Genomic DNA, 16,905 nt, shown 5'->3' with positions numbered 1-16,905 from the left:
AGTTGAAAACCAACTGGTTGGTTGGTCCGCTGGTAGGAGACGAGCAGTCAGCCAACCAAAGCGTTGCGTTGCGCCGGCCATACAATGCCGGGCCGCGGCGCAGAAGCCGTAATTATTCTGTAGACCAAAGCAAAATAATTACTTTGATCGCAAATGATATTATTTTGTCGGCAATGGGTGTACGGCGAGCAAGTGTGAGGGGCGTACGGCCGGCTCTATTCTCTGCATGCAATTGAGCTGTGCAATGGCCGCCTGCAACCGACGACGACATGGACGACGAGAACGACAACGATGTCCACCATCAGCCAAAAGTGCATTGCATTTGGCAAATTTGCATATGCGAGAACGGGAGAAGGATAATGGGTAGATGGGTGGAGAGTGTAGTTTCCCTGGTAGTTTCTGCGCACATTTCCTCTCTCCAGTTCTCTTGCCCAACACCCAGCACTACCCAATCCCGTCCCGTCTTACCCAGTTGCTAGTTAATTACTTTCACGTACATTTTCGATGGCCGTTCGCACAAAAATTTTATTTATTTCACTGCACTTGGAGCTGCCACCCATTTTCAGCTGCATCCATATCAACGGACAGGGTCCGTTGGGGCCTCCTCCTCACGTCCATTGCTTTGGCGCTGCTTTTTGTTAGCCTGAATGTGTTTTCGCATTTATATGCAAATTTTTGGTTTGCATGCAGAAAATATAGCTTTCGTTGGGTGTTACAAGAGTACGACAAATGAACAAGAACCATTGAGTGTTGCGAATGTTGCAAGGTAGGTAGAACGCTGCCGCGGACCGCCCGAAATTAACTGGCAAGTGCGCCATCCAATAGGGGACCAAATATGCCAATATAGGCTGCGTTTCAACATGCGGCCTGGTAACCATTTGATATATGGCCAAAAACCAAGAGAAAACTCCGAAGTGGAAAATGTTATCAAAGCATGAACCTTTTAGTTTCCAAATTGTTATTTAACCGTCAATTACAATTTTTATATCGGTAAATATATAATATTTATATTTTATTAATATAATATTGTTCATAAAATTATCCCTAAAAGGTCAAAAAATATAATTTAACTGTCAGACGAAGACAAGCCTGACAATTTAAATTATCTTTATACCCTGAACCTACTGAAAATCTATAAAAAAAAAATGGGTATAATGTTTTTGTGCAGATGTATGTAACAGACAAGCAAAAGCATCTCCGACCACACCAAGTGAATGTATTCTTGGTCAGCATCAATAGTCACCTGAATCTAAGCCTGTCCGTTCGTCTGTCTAGCTACTAGGTCCTCCTAGTACCCACGCAATTTGCTTCTAATTATCGATGACTTTCCTGTATTCAAGAAACCGATAAGAAGCGATCCTATTTCTGAGCATATTTCGTGGGTTTTGAAGAGCTATCGCTATCACGCTAGCTAGATTTCAAAAATCTTTGCTCAATTTCATATGAGGGGGACTCACAATTTGTTGAATCAAATTCATTTTCATGGACATGCTAAAAAAATTTTTTGAGATGTGTTTCACATTTTTTGCACACTTTTGTCCAATAGGCCTATTATTATTATATATGTTAATAAAAAGTAGCTTTATATTTTGGGATGGACTTAAAAATATATTTTGCAAAAACAATGTTATCTTGATTTCAAACCCAAGTGAATTTTGTTGCATGTGATGATCTATAAATTGAGAGTGGTTGCGTAAGAGGCAGAAACATATCTCTATTTCCCTCCTGCTATACGCTTTCAGGGCAATTCATAAATTTTAGCAATGATTGTCGAGGTGGAGACAAGTGTTGGGGGCGTTGCTAGATTACCGACTGTGTGGCTATCAACTGTAACATATTGTCAGCCCCATATTGGAGTCCTTGCACATGCATATGCATTGGTTCTTTGAACAAGGGCAGGCATGGACAGGGACAGGGACAGTAGCTGGGACAGGGATGCAAGGGGTAGTGTGGTACAGACGCGTCGCCACCCAAACAAACACTCGACGCTTTTGTTCTTGCTGATGGAATTATTTGTTCGCACATTGTCAACTTTCTGACATCCCACTCCGTCTCCTATCAGGCCGTGTGCATCTCTCTGTGCAGCCAGTGCCTTTCACACTGTTATGCCTCGCCCCTGCCACAACACGTCCAGGTCGCATGCAATATGCAATTTGCCGCCACCACTGCCAAGGTTTTTTGGATGTGTTCGGGGCGACTCGGCTCGGCGCTTATCTTTGCCTTTATTTCATAAACCAGCGACTCTTGCACGTCCAGGTCCCGCATCCGTTTCTGCTCATGCTCCTGCTCCTGCTCCTGCTTTTGGCTTAGGCATTTGGTTACAGTTTGTAAATTTTGGTACCACAACACGAACTCAAAACTGAAACAATGAACTGCGAGACTCTTTGCTGCAACTGCAATTGAGAGACTAAATCTGGTGTTGTGTTGTATATGTGGACTGCAGTTCCTGCCACAATGTATCATCAGATTTGAACTTTTGTGAGGCTGTCATAGTCAGAAATTGGTTGCATGCAGGCAAACATGCGAGCTTCAGGCCAGACTGCGACTTGATTTGTGACTTCATTAAGTGATGGTAGATTTTGTATGGAGCGCACAGTTGAATAAGGCGGAAACCGAGGAAGGGGCTATCAATCATATTAAATTGTTTCACTAGCCCTTTGGCTTTCTGATTATTGCTAAAATGCAACCTGCATAGCTTTCTTTCCTAACATAGCATGCAGTTTTCCCTCTAATAAGGCATTAGGGTCGAATATAATGTTACGTATTTATTAAATAAATGTGTTTAATATGGATGAAATATAGTTTTACTAGCATGACAGCCTTATAGCTTACAAATATTCTTAAGAAGAAATGCAAAGAGTAAAGAATATTGTTTTCATTGCTTTTGTATATAACGAGAATTCAGAAATATTCTATGTTAGTTTAATATAATAGTAGATTGATCTGATCAAAAACAATCTTGATCTAATCTTGAAACCTAAATACCAAGTTTTGTATCTCTACCCGTTTAATCTCTAAGATTTGAGCCGATATTAAGAAAATTGGCGAAGTTGTATACATATGTTCAAAATCGTACCCTCATGTATTAAATAAGTACAGCCAAGATTTCCCACTCTCATAACTCGATCACAACTCAACTGATTTTCAAGAACTTTGGCTCTTTGTTTGTGGTTTGTCTTTAAGGTCAATTTGTCATCTAAAGATCTTTATGAGAAAGAAAATGTTTGATTTTCGATACCCTGTACAAAATTCAAGCTAATGTGCATTGAAAGTTGTAACCAAGCTAATGAAAAATTATAACTTGAATTTTAATTTAATTATTCTGCGAGCTAGCAGCCCATGGCTTTTACAGACAGTCTTAAGTGATCGGACATGCAGGTAGCCCCTTCTAATATGATAGGCAGACACCTTTCGAACTAAACAAAACCCATCCCAACATCTTATGCTAATGGCAGCAAGAAATAAGTGTTGTGAGCTTTACGATATCATGACAAACAGACATTTCATTTCAATTAAATTTTGTTGTACAAAGTTTCCATTCATGGCCCAAGGTGAAAAATTTTTATGCTAAAATTGTTCATTTCAAAGCCGCAATAATTAAATTTAATCCCTGGAATCTTTACTGCCAGTTGTTAAACTAACGCGCCTCCAATTGACGCTGCCCCTTTTCGCACATGTGAAACCCCTAGCCGACGAATCAATGCAACAAACGCCTTTATCGTCTGCATGTGCTGTTCCCATTATACCCTGTGCCCATTGCGAATGAGTCTAAAAAAGACTGTTGTAGTTGTCCAAATGTATTTAGCGGGGAGGTTTGATCTCCCCTAGACAGTCTATATTCCTGCTTATAGCCAAGCTATTGACCACAAATTAGATATTAATAAATTTTCAGTTCACAATAACGTTAGAAAATTCCCAGTTTGTTTTTTTCACATCTCACATATTAATGCAATATTTAAGTCCCACAGATTTTAACTCGTATTACCTAGAGAAGAAGGACAGCCACAGATTGATTGTGTGTGGCACCTCGGAGCTAAGTACAGGGTATCTGTTGTTCAGACACTCTCGACAAGGGCTCTCCTACTTTTTATAGATGTGACACTTGAAACAAAATGTTTCGATTCCTCAGCATTTGAGTAGCAAACAGAAAAGAGTCGTGGATAGGGATGTTAGCCATATTGGGTATTGGACGCTTGGATGCTTTCTATTACATTCAACGTGGCGTAAAAACGACAATAAGGGAAAATACCCACTAACAGAAGTGCAGAACCACCAACGGAGAAACATACCATATATACTCGTTTCAGTCGCCCACTTTTTTGATGCCAACCCTTTGATGGGGCTTAGTTGTAGGTAGGGGCCTTGCTGGTGGGCGGCGTGTGGATTGTCGATGTCGCGATGCTTATGCAAATTGTTGGCCGTTTGACTATGAAAACAAAGTGCGGTTATTTGATCTTTGGATGGGGCAACGATGACCAGCAAAGAGTTTATAAAATGCGCAAAAAAAAAAATCATATTCTACGAACTTAATGATATTTACATTTATCGCATGCAAATGCTTGCGAAAAGGCCTGCCGACTAGAAAAAGGGTATTGCAGGCAAGTCAGTCTTATAAATTATGTTTCACAATGACATTTTGAATATGGATAGATAGTAGCTATTATGCTGTATGTACATATATGTATGTTGTTCAAAATAGGCAATGTCTTCAAAATTGTGTAATTGGGAATCAATTTTCTATTCACGGTAGTAGGCATACAAATTAAAAAAACTTGATTAAAGCGTGTTGCTTTAGAAAATTTAAATGTAACTAAAATTCTTTTATGAGAAACTATATCTAAGCTGCTCGAATACCATTTTTATTTGGCGAGTGAAGACATCAAGCTACTTATCACTAATGTGTGACAGCTAAGTACTTCTTACTAGCACAGTACATAGTCATACTTATCACTTCTGGCATCGCCACTGCCATGGTCCATTGCCCTGGGCTGAACTTAATTTACAATTAGAACGCTCTTCCGAGTTGTGTATGGCGAATGTTGGCGTCACGGCTCATTCACATCGAGAGCTAGGTTGGCTAGAGTAGGCCTCACATCCCCCAAGAGCTTTGGGGCAACACTTGCGACAACTTTATTTTTAGCAAGCATGCAAAGTCCAAATTGCCGTCGCTGTTTCTGGGCCCGAGTCAAAGGTCTAAGTCTAATATCCAATTTAAATTAATCAAGCTGGAGCTGTTGCATTCCCAGTACTTTGTGCATAGCGTGCTATTGGACAATTTATGTGCGTTCTAATAAATTTTTAATTATTTGAGAGGTAAACCAAAAAGATTTGCTCGACTCTATGCGAAATTGAAACTACTCAGACCAATCGAAGGCCCACTCCTTAATTTTAGCCACATAAATAAATTGCCGGCAATTACGGCGTTAACAAGTTTTATTGACTGACTAAATGTGTTTGGCTCCCCAATCGCAGTCAAGTCCATGAAGAGCCCCTGACCAGTTGCCAAACATTTTTTCCTCTGTCGTTTGTCTCTCTGGCAAGGACATTTCATGGGCTTGTACAAACGTTTAAATGTCTGTTGGGCCCCGCTCTCCGTTTCATGTGCTCACCGAAAATTTATTTGCGCTTTGTCACCGTCTGGCCAAGTTTTTGTTTTTATACAGCCATCGCTTGGGGTGTCTGCCCTTTAGGAGCGAAAACAATGAATAATACTCGAGCCAGCTAGCCGAAATCGCCTGCAGTCAGCCGTTGGCAGGCATTCCCGTTGGACTCTCACCCACTCTTCGCACAGCCCCATTTATTCCGCCAGATCAATCTTCGTTGAACTTCTGTCCATGTCCACGTCCCATAGTTGTCTATCGGTTCGACACTTTGTTGGATGTGAAATTTATTAGCAGCACTCGCTGCCCCAGCTACCACGCTAAATCAACTCCCATGTGTGTCGCGATAGGAAATAAAATCGGAATCATAATCGTAAACCTGCATGCGTACGTATATTGCAAATATCGAAGACGCCAAAAATTAACATCGCAAAAAGCTAAGGGAAAATCCCATGAAAAATTGACTGGAAAAATTGAAAAAAAAAAAAAATGAAAACCGGCTCGTAATGTGGCACTTGTTTCGCTTTGTGTGTCTAGGGATTCGACGACGGTGACGACGGCAGCCAATAAAAAGATAAAGCGACGACTCATATCGCCCCCGTCTGGCTATAGTTCTGGGCATGTGCCTGCGTCTGGGACATGTGCGCCGGTCTCGGGCCTCGGAACTCGAGTCTCGTGTCCCGTGTCTCGGGTGGGTTACCACCACGAAAGACTGGGGGGCGATATCAGCATATGCGGTTTAAGTTGCGGTTGACATTTATTTCACGCACCATTTCACAAATAAATGCGTTGCGGCCTGCTATTTGTTTATTGATCAAGCGGGGTGGGAGATACAATATGGTAGTATATGCTATCGAATCGAACGATCTGCCGAAAATTGAGTTTTTTTTTATAGGATACGATTTTAGCTTTTTAAAATATCGCGACCCAGCTAACAATCATTCCTTTCAACACTTAATCAGATATTAAAAAATATTAGAACTTAACATCGTATAGTTCTCATTTTCTGCGCAAAGCTCTTATAAAAGAATGTCGCAGTATTTGTTAGATTTTAACATTGTTGTTTTACTCATCTTGTGACTCCTATTGGAACTTGTCTAAATGCCAATAATTTTTAACTTGTAGTACCCAAGGCAATCCTATTCGAATTTCTACCATCATCAGCGAGCCAGGCGCACATTGGCAAGCCCTTTTTGATTGTTACTTGTTATTGGTGCAACATCTGGCCACGCCCACAATGTTTGGCCTCTTTTTGAAGTCATCTGACTTCCAGTCGTCTGCTTTGGTGCGTCTTCTTCAGTTGGGTTCGTTCTCTTTTAAAAAATTTAATTTTACGCTTCAAAATTTAAAATTTTACACTTTGTGTTGTTGGATGTTGTTGCTGATGGGCTGCTCTCGTGGCTAATTCCTTGGCCTAAACATCAAAAATGAAGTTTCGAAGTGCTGCACGAAATTCTTGTCACGTACGCAAAATTTTAATTGATGCCATTAAAAGGTCAGCAAACGAGGAAAGGCTCAAGAGTCGAAGGAAGCAATGTTTGGGGCGGGACAAAGGAAACATTTGTGCCATAAAAAATGAATTAAACTTTTCATTTGGCCAACAGAGCAGGAGAACCGCAAGATAAAACTACTGCAATATCTTGTCACTTGTCTAAAAGGCCTTCAATTAAATAATTAACCCTCGGAGCATGCGTGCGTAGTAGGAGGAAGTCAAAGAAGTTACGAAGAACTCATTTTCAGCCAGTCGATTAGCTCAATGATTGAGCGCCTTTTAGTGAAGTGGCTCAAACTCGTATAAATCAGAGACGGTCTAGGTTTCCGGGCGCTATTCACAGATCCAGAGATGGACTCGCTCTGACAATAATTAATAGAATTGCAGAGCGTCTCCATATCAAAGCCCCATGTCAACATATATCACATGACAAGCGAAAACTAAACGGCGAAAGAGGAAAACAATGCACGGCGACTGAGAATTTTAATTGCTTCCCCACGGGCCTGTGTGTTGACTTTAATTGTGTGAAAAAGCAAAAACATTCTAATTTACGATGCTATGCTTATTAAGTGCGCGCAAGGATGCAGGACATGTGAGCCATGTGTGCGTGGAATGTGATAGTGTAATTATTATGCGGTTTTGGGTTCGCTCCAGCACTATAAAGAATATATGGTATGCTCGAAAAGCTGATTTTCGCTGCCGACTGTCGACTGCCGCCTGCCGCCGTCTGTGGACGTCGCCTGGTGAACAATTGCAACCAAGATTAGGCAGCTAAGCCGTCACTCCCCTCCTGCTGCTGCCGCTGCCCCTTTATTCAGATGCCGCATGTTGCCCGTCGAGTCCTTTTGTCCCTTGAATGTTTGCTTTTGCATACTCGCATTTGTTAAGGCAGTTGGGAAGTTGCGGCCAGTTGGCATCACACAATGTGAAAATGTACTCTCGGAAAAGTGTTTTATGCAATTTGCCTTTGTTTGGCATTGTAATTAAGTTGACAATCCATCATCATACATCATCATCAGGCAGAGGCAATTTTTACAAAATTTGTTTGTCTCTGCATTGATATGCTCATTTGTATTTTTATTCTTCTGTCTGGCGCATATAATTTTCTAATTTTCGGCAATTTGTTTAATGAACATGCATTGTGATTGCAAGAAAATTTCATTTCATTCAAAAGGTTCGGCTTGTGGCCAACAATTTCCTACGATGTGAAAACTAACCAATAACAATGATTATTATAGCTTATCAATTCTTAGTCAGGTTAGCCTCTCTGCTTTTATCCTATTTGAGACTTTGTACAGATCCCGGTGTCAGCAAGGGGGATACCACATGCTCCTGAAGTTGAATAAGGAACTTTTTTGATTTTCTTATTACGGACTACTATTATAGGAACAGTCAGAACATGCTACACGTAAGCCCGAATTCATCTGCCTGATTCTGGGCGATTTCTAGCAATTCCGAGGCTATATGGAAGCAGCCAAGCTCTCTTCTCGTTGGCCATGCCACCACTTGGAACCCTTAAACCCATTCCAGCCGGGGCACAAATAGAACAGAAGTTGGCTGGCGAAAAAAAAGGCAATGACTGCAAAAAAGGCGATAGAGCAGGGAAACAGTGATTCGGAAAGATGTTCGTGTGTAAGTGTGTGTGTGTGTGTGTGTGTGTGTGTGTGTATGTGTGTTTAAACTCAATTAGCATAAAGTGCAATCCATCATAGAAAATGTCAAAAACTGCTGAGCAAAGTTTCCACAAGTCAGTCAGCAAACTGATAATAAAAAATGGAATCGTGGACAGGGGATGGAAATGGGAAAGCATACGGGTGAGAAACTTCTATTGAAATTCTAATATATTAAGCAAATATGATAAAATGGTTCTGGTCGGGAGTGCGTCGCTAACATAATCAGCATAACGAAGTCATATTGATGACCTGCACCCATTACTCAAGGAGCAGACGCTTGCGAAATAGTTCGCTGAAACATTTGATTTCATAACTGATATTTTCTATGGATGTAATCAACCTGGCCAATTGTCAAAAAGACAGGCTTAAGATAGAAGTATGATTACTATTAATACGGAATTATCGATAGTCTGATTTGTGATGTTGAGCAGAGCGGACATAGAGAAAACCATAGGATCTAGAACTCATTGAAAGAAAGACTAAAGCATAAAGCATAATCAGAGACATGGAATGTATGAAAAATGTATACATTTTGTGACACAATTGCAGATTAACTTTAAGAAATCGCTGCTTGTATATATTCTTAGTAATAGGTGTGCCTCTCTTGCTGCTTTCTCTTTAAGCCTTACTGGTATTTATGGGCTTGCTGCACTATAAAATAAGTCGTTTTGCCAAATTTGAAATAAAAAATGCCAAAAATGTTCGAGCAAAAGAATGGGGACTGGCTGCCCAGAATGGTTGGGGTGATCATAAATTTTTAGGTGAAGTGAGCTAGCCTTTTGTGTACCTTTGAATTATTGTCACTTCTCTGGCGACGTGAAACTTGGGCAGTGTCATAAACTTTTAACAAAGGACACTCAGGATATGACCGGGCATAGCATAGAGATATAAAGTAACATCAGGCACCCGTCCACTTGCAGACATATGTACATATGCTTATGTATGTCGTATTCTATGTACACAGCATTGTCGGATGTCTTTTTGCTGATCACTCGATATGAGCAGAGCCCTAATAAAAAACACAAAATAATGTTTGGGATTTGAAAATGTGTTCACATTTAGATATTTCGCTTGTCTTCAGGTAGAAATACATATACACTCGCATATAAATGTGTTCAAATGAAAATAAAGAAAAGGATGCTGGATTTGCTTAAGGGAAGGCATCTTCTGAGCTTCATCCTGGCTGCCAGGACTGTGGGCGTTGCCGCGGATTTTAAATGCAGTGCCGGCAAGAAATAAAGATGGCAGCTGGCACAGTATAATTGCAGAAAAAATGAAGAAAATCAGGATCACAGAGCAGGCGCCAGGAAAAGCAAATTTTCGCTGGCAAGTCAGGAAAATTGCATTACACAGATGTTGCCAACTGCACGAAGCCAAGTCCTGTGCCTGGCGTGGGCGGAGCAGTTAAGAAGAGCTTAAGAAAAAGTCATAAAACACGAACAGCAGCAGAAGAAAACTGCAAATGAAATGCTGAGAAAAAGCAATAAAACACAGGATATAAGAAGACGGGCCAAATTGAAAAGAGAGAAAGAGAAGAAACGTGCTAAAAGAAACAGAACGATTGCAGGAACTTTAATTGCGTTCGAATAGGAATTGCCATAGAATGCATTTGTATTCTATCATCGTCGTAAAATTTTCATTAAAAACTACTGCTGCAGCGCCAAATGGCCCAACTAAATTGCAAAAGCATAAATTTTAAATTGGCCAGAGACCAGCAGCAGCAGCAGAACAGCTAACCCAGACCTGACAGCGGCCCAAATTAGGCAGAGACTTAAACCAAAATATTGTTATTACCTTGGAAGGAAAATATTTATTCAATATAGTACAATATTTTCTTGCATGGGTGGGGGTGGTGGGCGGGGGCTAGCTGGCTGAATGAAAATGCCTTTAAATTGTAAAACGAGATGCATAAACAAATGCATAGCAGTCAGGAAAACATAAACGCACACATACAAATAATAAAATTGTAAAAACAGACGCAAAAGCTCTTAAGTAAATAATGAAAAAGGTACTCTTAAAAACCAAAGGGAATATAACATACAAAGACACCAAATGCAAAAACAGAAAAGCAAAAGCAAACACACAGCGCAGTCGTTTTGTATATAAGGAACAAAACGAGAACGGAACACTGCGGCGCGACGCGTTTGAGGGCGGAGTCAAGCGACTGGCATAGAAACGAAATCTCGCAATGAAATAGAAATGGGAATTGAACTACCATTTCGTCCACACACAAGCAAGCAAATTCCGAGAGAGAGCGAGAGAGAGAGAGACGTACACTTACACATACGCACGCTCAGAGAGCGCAATAACGAAACAAATACCAATGCATGCGAGAGCTGCTGAACCCAACAAATACAAATATCTGCATACAAACAGATGCAACAGCAGTTGGCTCTCGGCTCTTGTATTGGCTGCCAAAAAGACTCTGCAATTGTTGTTGCTCAGACAGCGGCGTCTGCAGATGCTATTTAGTAATTTCTACGTTTTTGTAAGTAGTAATGCAGCCGATAGCCGAATAACAGCCGCAAAACGTGTGAATGAATAATAATAAAAATAATATACATACATATTTAAATAATAAAAAAAACGTAATTGAAGCCTTCATACATAAATCCTTTCCTTATTTAAAGTTCACGTTCTCAATATTGTGTCGGTGTATGTATGTATTTTATTATTTTCTGGCTTTATCTCTGGCTCTGATTCATTGCCGGCATTGTCCCGCCCATCTCCCGGTTGACCGCCTGCCTATCGGCTTCTCGTTTATTTATTTATACATATGTACATGTACATAGGATATATTTTCCACCATTTTATATACATTTTTTTCGATTGTTGCAAAAATCGAAAGAATTAAAAATGATTTTTCAAGAAGTCCAAAACAAAATTTTGCTCATATTGACCTATTATTGCAGCTGAATCTAAGTATTTTAATTTATAGGCTTTTTCTACGATTTTTGCTGCGATATTTATAATTTGTACTCACGTTTCGTTGGGATAATACTCGACTTCTGATTATCATGTCTATTAGTTCAATCTATAATAATAAAATAAAAAAAAATTAATAGCTTATTGACATTTTTATAGAGACGTCGCATAGGTCAACGTCCGCTTCGTATCGATATTGATATTAACTTAACAAAACTTATATAACAAACTTAACAATTAACTTAAGCAAAATTTACACAATCTTTGCAATGAGATGATATTATTTTATATATTTTTGATTTCAGTGGATACACACATATATTTCGTTGCATTGCTGCTGGTAAAAACTTTATTTTAAATTATGTTAAAAATGTGCACAGTCTAAAATTGACAGCTGCTAAATTTGTACATACGAAGCAACAAACATTGCGGAACATCCGTCGGTGGTAGTTGCAAATTTTGCATTTCTTTCTCAGGGAGTCGAGAAATTAAGTTGCAGTTCTTACAACTAAATCAAATGCTTTGATAAATTACAAAACACACGCTAACTTTTCGTCCAACAAAATGGCTGAGCGGCTCTTGATGCTTATCTGCCATTAAAATAGGGCAAAAGTCTGGGCCCCTTCCTCAACCGATGCATTTTGCATGCCTGTGCTCTTGTGGTGGGTATTTTAATTTGTCATGAATGGAAGGAGACATCTCCGACCCAAAAAGGTATATATATTCCTGATTAGTATCAAGATTGTGGATATTGCCCTGCCCGTCTGTCCGTTTCTATAAAGACTTGCCTCTAGCTGTTCCGTCTTTCTATTGCAGATCGGACTACTATATATAAATGATTGACTTCTTGTATAAATCGCCTTTTGTTTTTCGAAACATCTAAGCCAAACTTGGTACCTACGAGCTTTACCATGCTGTGTAAGGTCTCATAAATATCAGACTAAGTATCTTAAAGCTCCATAGGACAAATTGGTAGAAAAATGCGTTGGAGCGGAACACCTTTCCTCACCTACAAGGGTATTTAATCGTTGCTCTTGTTAGTATAATTTCAGCGTTCCGAGACTTGCATTCGTGTGTAACTAGACTTAACTTACACTGTGCATATGTATGAATGGATTCGTATAAATATTTATTTGCACGATGTACACCACAAGAAGTTGCTTGTCAACGGGCCCCAAAGCTATCAAGCCCTCGCAAAATTTCATTCGAAGCCAGTTGTAAGGCTTTATCTCTGCGTAAGAGTCTCTGCCAACTCAGGTGACCCTCCCACAATTCGCAAATTGGCCGTGATTTATAAGAGTGCACCAAAGGGCAACAGTTTAAGTTGTCAGCAATGAACATCTTGAGTGTTTAAAGTTGTCATCATTTCATATATTTACAATTATGGGTATTACGACTCGCTCGTGATTCATATTAATTTATTTGAGTTGTTCTTCTATGATCGCTAGTCGCTGGTCTGGTCTGACGTTTATTTTGGACTTCTATTTTTATGCGGCGCGTGTGCGGAATCATCGGGTGGAAGATAATTGTACAGAGCATTTGCATTATTATTAACAATAAAATGAACAACAAAAAGGAGAAGGAGACGCGGCCAGCAGCAGCTATGGCAGCAGTAACACGTGTGAAAATCAAATTCCATGGCATCACCTACGCAAATTACAAAATGAACACACGCACCAGAAATAAAAGCAGGGGGGTCCCCCAAGCCGGGGTTTGTGTGGGTGACCGGTCGGTCAGGCATCTGGGAACCTTTCATGGCATTGGACATCCGGGCACACGGCTAGCTGGCAGCGGGTTAAGCGCACTCGCCATGCCATGCCAAACAGGTCATCTCTCGCTGCCCGCTCGCTGCTCACTCATATTCATTCATCGATGATTATTGCGTTAATTATTATCCTGTTGGCTGCCTGGCACGCTGATGGGCAACATGGATGGGGAGGGCAACGGGTATGGGGGCATATTTGTGCGTAAACTTCAAAAGGAATGCCAGCTATTTTCGTGTAAGGCCGACTTGTACCTGAACCCCGTTCACTACTCAACGCGAAACACATAGGCATGCAACACGACCCTCGACGACCCCAAGCAACATGTCCTGCTGCTATCGCTGCGACGCAAAGCGACGCGGCTCGACGCGACGCCCCGGGCAAGTGACTACCTCCAGTGTTCGGATACTTTGGATGCGTTCAGGGCCTGTCGGCAACTGGACTAATAATCATTTACAAAGCGGCCGCTACACAAAAAACATAGCACCCTGTGTTAACGTTAACGTTAACGTAGCTGCTTTTGTTGTTATTGTGCGTTGCGTGTTAAACGTTTTATTTATATCATTTTTTCTGGGCAAAAGTCTTGTTCCTAAGTCCATAGACTCTTAAACGGGACTAGTCGGAAGGGTAAGACTATGTGAACAGGCAGAAATTTGATTAGATCAACCCGTCTCTTGTTGCCAATAACAATACGAATGTCAAGCTAGATCATAACTATTTAAAATGCTTCTGAATGTATAAGGCGAGACACAATCCTATTTCAAATCTTAATTGGGACAGTTGTCCCTCACGTAATGTTTGGGAATCCAGTTCTCACACTTATCGCTGGGCCTGTCATTATGAACATGGCTAAATCCCAGAGGCTAAATCTTATAGAAGACTCAATCAGTCGGCTAGCATAGCGAGAAATAGCTGGAACTCAGGTCTGGCTAATGTATTTATTTAATTAAGCCCGCCACCAAGAGGTGGCTATAATCAATCAAGAAATTAGTGACCTAGGCATGGGAACGAATGTGGAAACTGGCAAATATGAACCTGCCAGAAGTCAGAATGCAAGCCGGCCATTAGAGGGCACTTACTGGAAGCTCCCATCCTGTTGATTTATCCCCTGTCGCATGATGCACGCGCCCTTAGGTGCCAATTAGGCATTTTGTACATTTTGAAAGGCGACAATTATGCTCTGGATCAGGTCAGGTGTCTCTTGGCCGATATTACGAGAATTTGCCGCGCTTTCCAATTGCACGACAAATTTGTTCGCTTTATTTGCTGTTTGGGTCGTTTGTCTGTGGACTAATCGAAATTAAATGACGTGTGAATGCTGGCAGCTGTCGAGCATTGCTTTCAGTTTGTTGTTGTCGCCAGCTCCCGCTTTGCTGTCGGCCTTTGCCAATTTTCGATTCCCAATTGCCACTGGGCTTCGTTTCCATTAGTTTTTTGTCCAATACAACTGTTGCCTGTTGTTTGCCGACTGTCCGTTTGCGTTCTGTTTTTTTCGTCTCTCTCTCTCTTTTTATCAATTTTGTTGTGGCTTTTTGATGGGGTCCGCCAGCCAGGCCCCATAAATTATGACGATTGTCGATTACATGTACGATTACGAGTCCGATTGTGATTATGATTGCCAACTGCCGTTTGCGGCTAATAAATAGACAGCCCCAGTTAAATAAATCCACTGGCAAAGCTCTCATTTAGCACCATATTCGATTTTTTTCCCCGTTGTTGTTTATCTTTGGCAGCTTGCACGTATTCCCAGCCTGAACATTTAATTATTAGTAAATAATAAAAAAAAAGCGATAGTTTCTTTTTTTCGGCAGCTGCCTCAAGACAACTTCGCTCGGCTGAACGCCAAAATGATCATCAATATTGTTGATCAATGGATTTTGGCTGCTCGTCCAAAACGTCGAGATTCGCCGGGTAATAATTGGCTTTAATTAAATGGCTATCATAAGCAGACATTTTCCACTTAATACAGAATGTGAATTCTTAATCTGTATCTCTAGCACCAAATTTAATATATTATTTCAGATTGTCATTCATTTTCTTAAAACTATTTATTAATAGTTTAGATGTAATTAAAATTACAGATAAATTAAAGTGCTTGTAAGCATTAACTTCTGCTATGCATATAAAAAATAAATAAGAATGTATATGATGATAATTATTAATGGAATTTAACATTCAGTGTTTATGAGTTGATGTTTTTATTATGAAATTTGTGCGTGCTTACCTTTAGTTTAGTTCGTATAACATGCTTAATGATTTATGAAATTTGGATAGTTTTTTATGGTTAACTTTAAAAGGGTTGAAAATGGGTCGCTATTGGAAAATGTTTCTGTCTGCGTCTGCGAAAGTGTTGGCAGTCTGTTAATATGTGTTTTGTTGAGTTTGGAGCATTGGGGTTGCAGAATTGGCAGGTGTTTCTGGTGGTGTGGGTAAGGTCAACAAGGTTTCAGAATATTATAATCCCTTTGTTTTAATCAATTTTAGTTGGGTAAAGTTTAAACTAAAGTAAGCACTACATAAAATCAAACATCGCATATGATAGATTTTAATAGCTCAAAGTATTATTTCAAATTAAAAGGTATTGATGTGAACCCAGGAACGTTTGCTGCATAGTTTGTTTACATTTCTAAAGGGTATCTTCCTTTCACCTTTTCTACCTTTATATATGCTCTCAATTTGTAATTTTGCTCAAAGAAGTTAAATGTAAAATATAGATTATAATTAGACAACAAATGCAGTTTTTTAAATATGTAAGTAACCAGCGAGCATTAACCGGCATTTATTTAAAATTGTATTCATGAATTATGTGAGGCTCGTTAATGCCAGCTTTCGTTCGATTTGACAAGTTATTTTCGAAACTATTTGTGTATTATTGCGACATATTCATCATCGTCTATGAGGTTGTCGTTAAGCTAACAAAATATGAATTTGATTCATACCTCGAAACTGATCAATAAATCCCTACCAGCTTATTTGTCAACGTGTAGCACGAATTGGCCAGCTGCAAATAGATTGCAATTGTCATCAAATCTCACTCAAAGTATCATTATTTGCAGCTTTGTGCTTGTAGTTTGCGTTTCTGGCTGAACTGCAAAACAGGCTGACGAACCACAAAACAGCGTCGACAGGCAGCTTATTTGCATATAAATTAAAACTTAAAAGTAGCTCAAAAAGAAGCCGAGCTAGCACACATACGCCCATAATTTGATCATAATACTAACTACCACGACTACACGGGACTACTACGGGAATGACTGCTGCTGCTGGAGCAGACGCTGTCTTGTTTCGGTGCTCGGGATGTGCGGCTTTCAAGTTGCTCGTCTAAAATTCCGCACAAATTTTATAAATGTCAAGCAAGGGCGGCTTTTGCATGATTCCAGCATAAATCTCACATTAGTTTGAGTGTGGCATAAAAAAGAATGTCGCATGTGCCCAGCACTCAGCGAGCTGCA

At 40.1% G+C, this 16,905-nt stretch overlaps 1 protein-coding gene and 1 long non-coding RNA gene across 3 annotated transcripts in view; one reads left to right on the top strand and one right to left on the bottom strand.

Moving 5' to 3' along the window:
- LOC138911246 (uncharacterized) overlaps positions 1-16,905 on the bottom strand; it is a 144,205-nt gene that overhangs the window by 55,081 nt on the left and 72,219 nt on the right. For both annotated transcript variants that reach the window (XR_011416682.1, XR_011416681.1), the window contains exon 3: positions 11,749-11,799. This is a non-coding gene — a long non-coding RNA (uncharacterized lncRNA). The remainder of the gene's footprint in view (positions 1-11,748; positions 11,800-16,905) is intronic.
- The window catches only part of LOC6627698 (protein toll), a 45,809-nt gene that overhangs the window by 15,293 nt on the left and 13,611 nt on the right, over positions 1-16,905 (top strand). The gene's annotated exons all lie outside the window — the stretch shown is intronic.

Source organism: Drosophila virilis, chromosome 4 (assembly GCF_030788295.1).
Source record: "Drosophila virilis strain 15010-1051.87 chromosome 4, Dvir_AGI_RSII-ME, whole genome shotgun sequence".
Lineage (NCBI taxonomy): Eukaryota > Metazoa > Arthropoda > Insecta > Diptera > Drosophilidae > Drosophila > Drosophila virilis.
The sequence above is the reverse complement of the archived record's forward strand: the minus strand, read 5'-3'. Positions and strand labels throughout refer to the sequence as shown.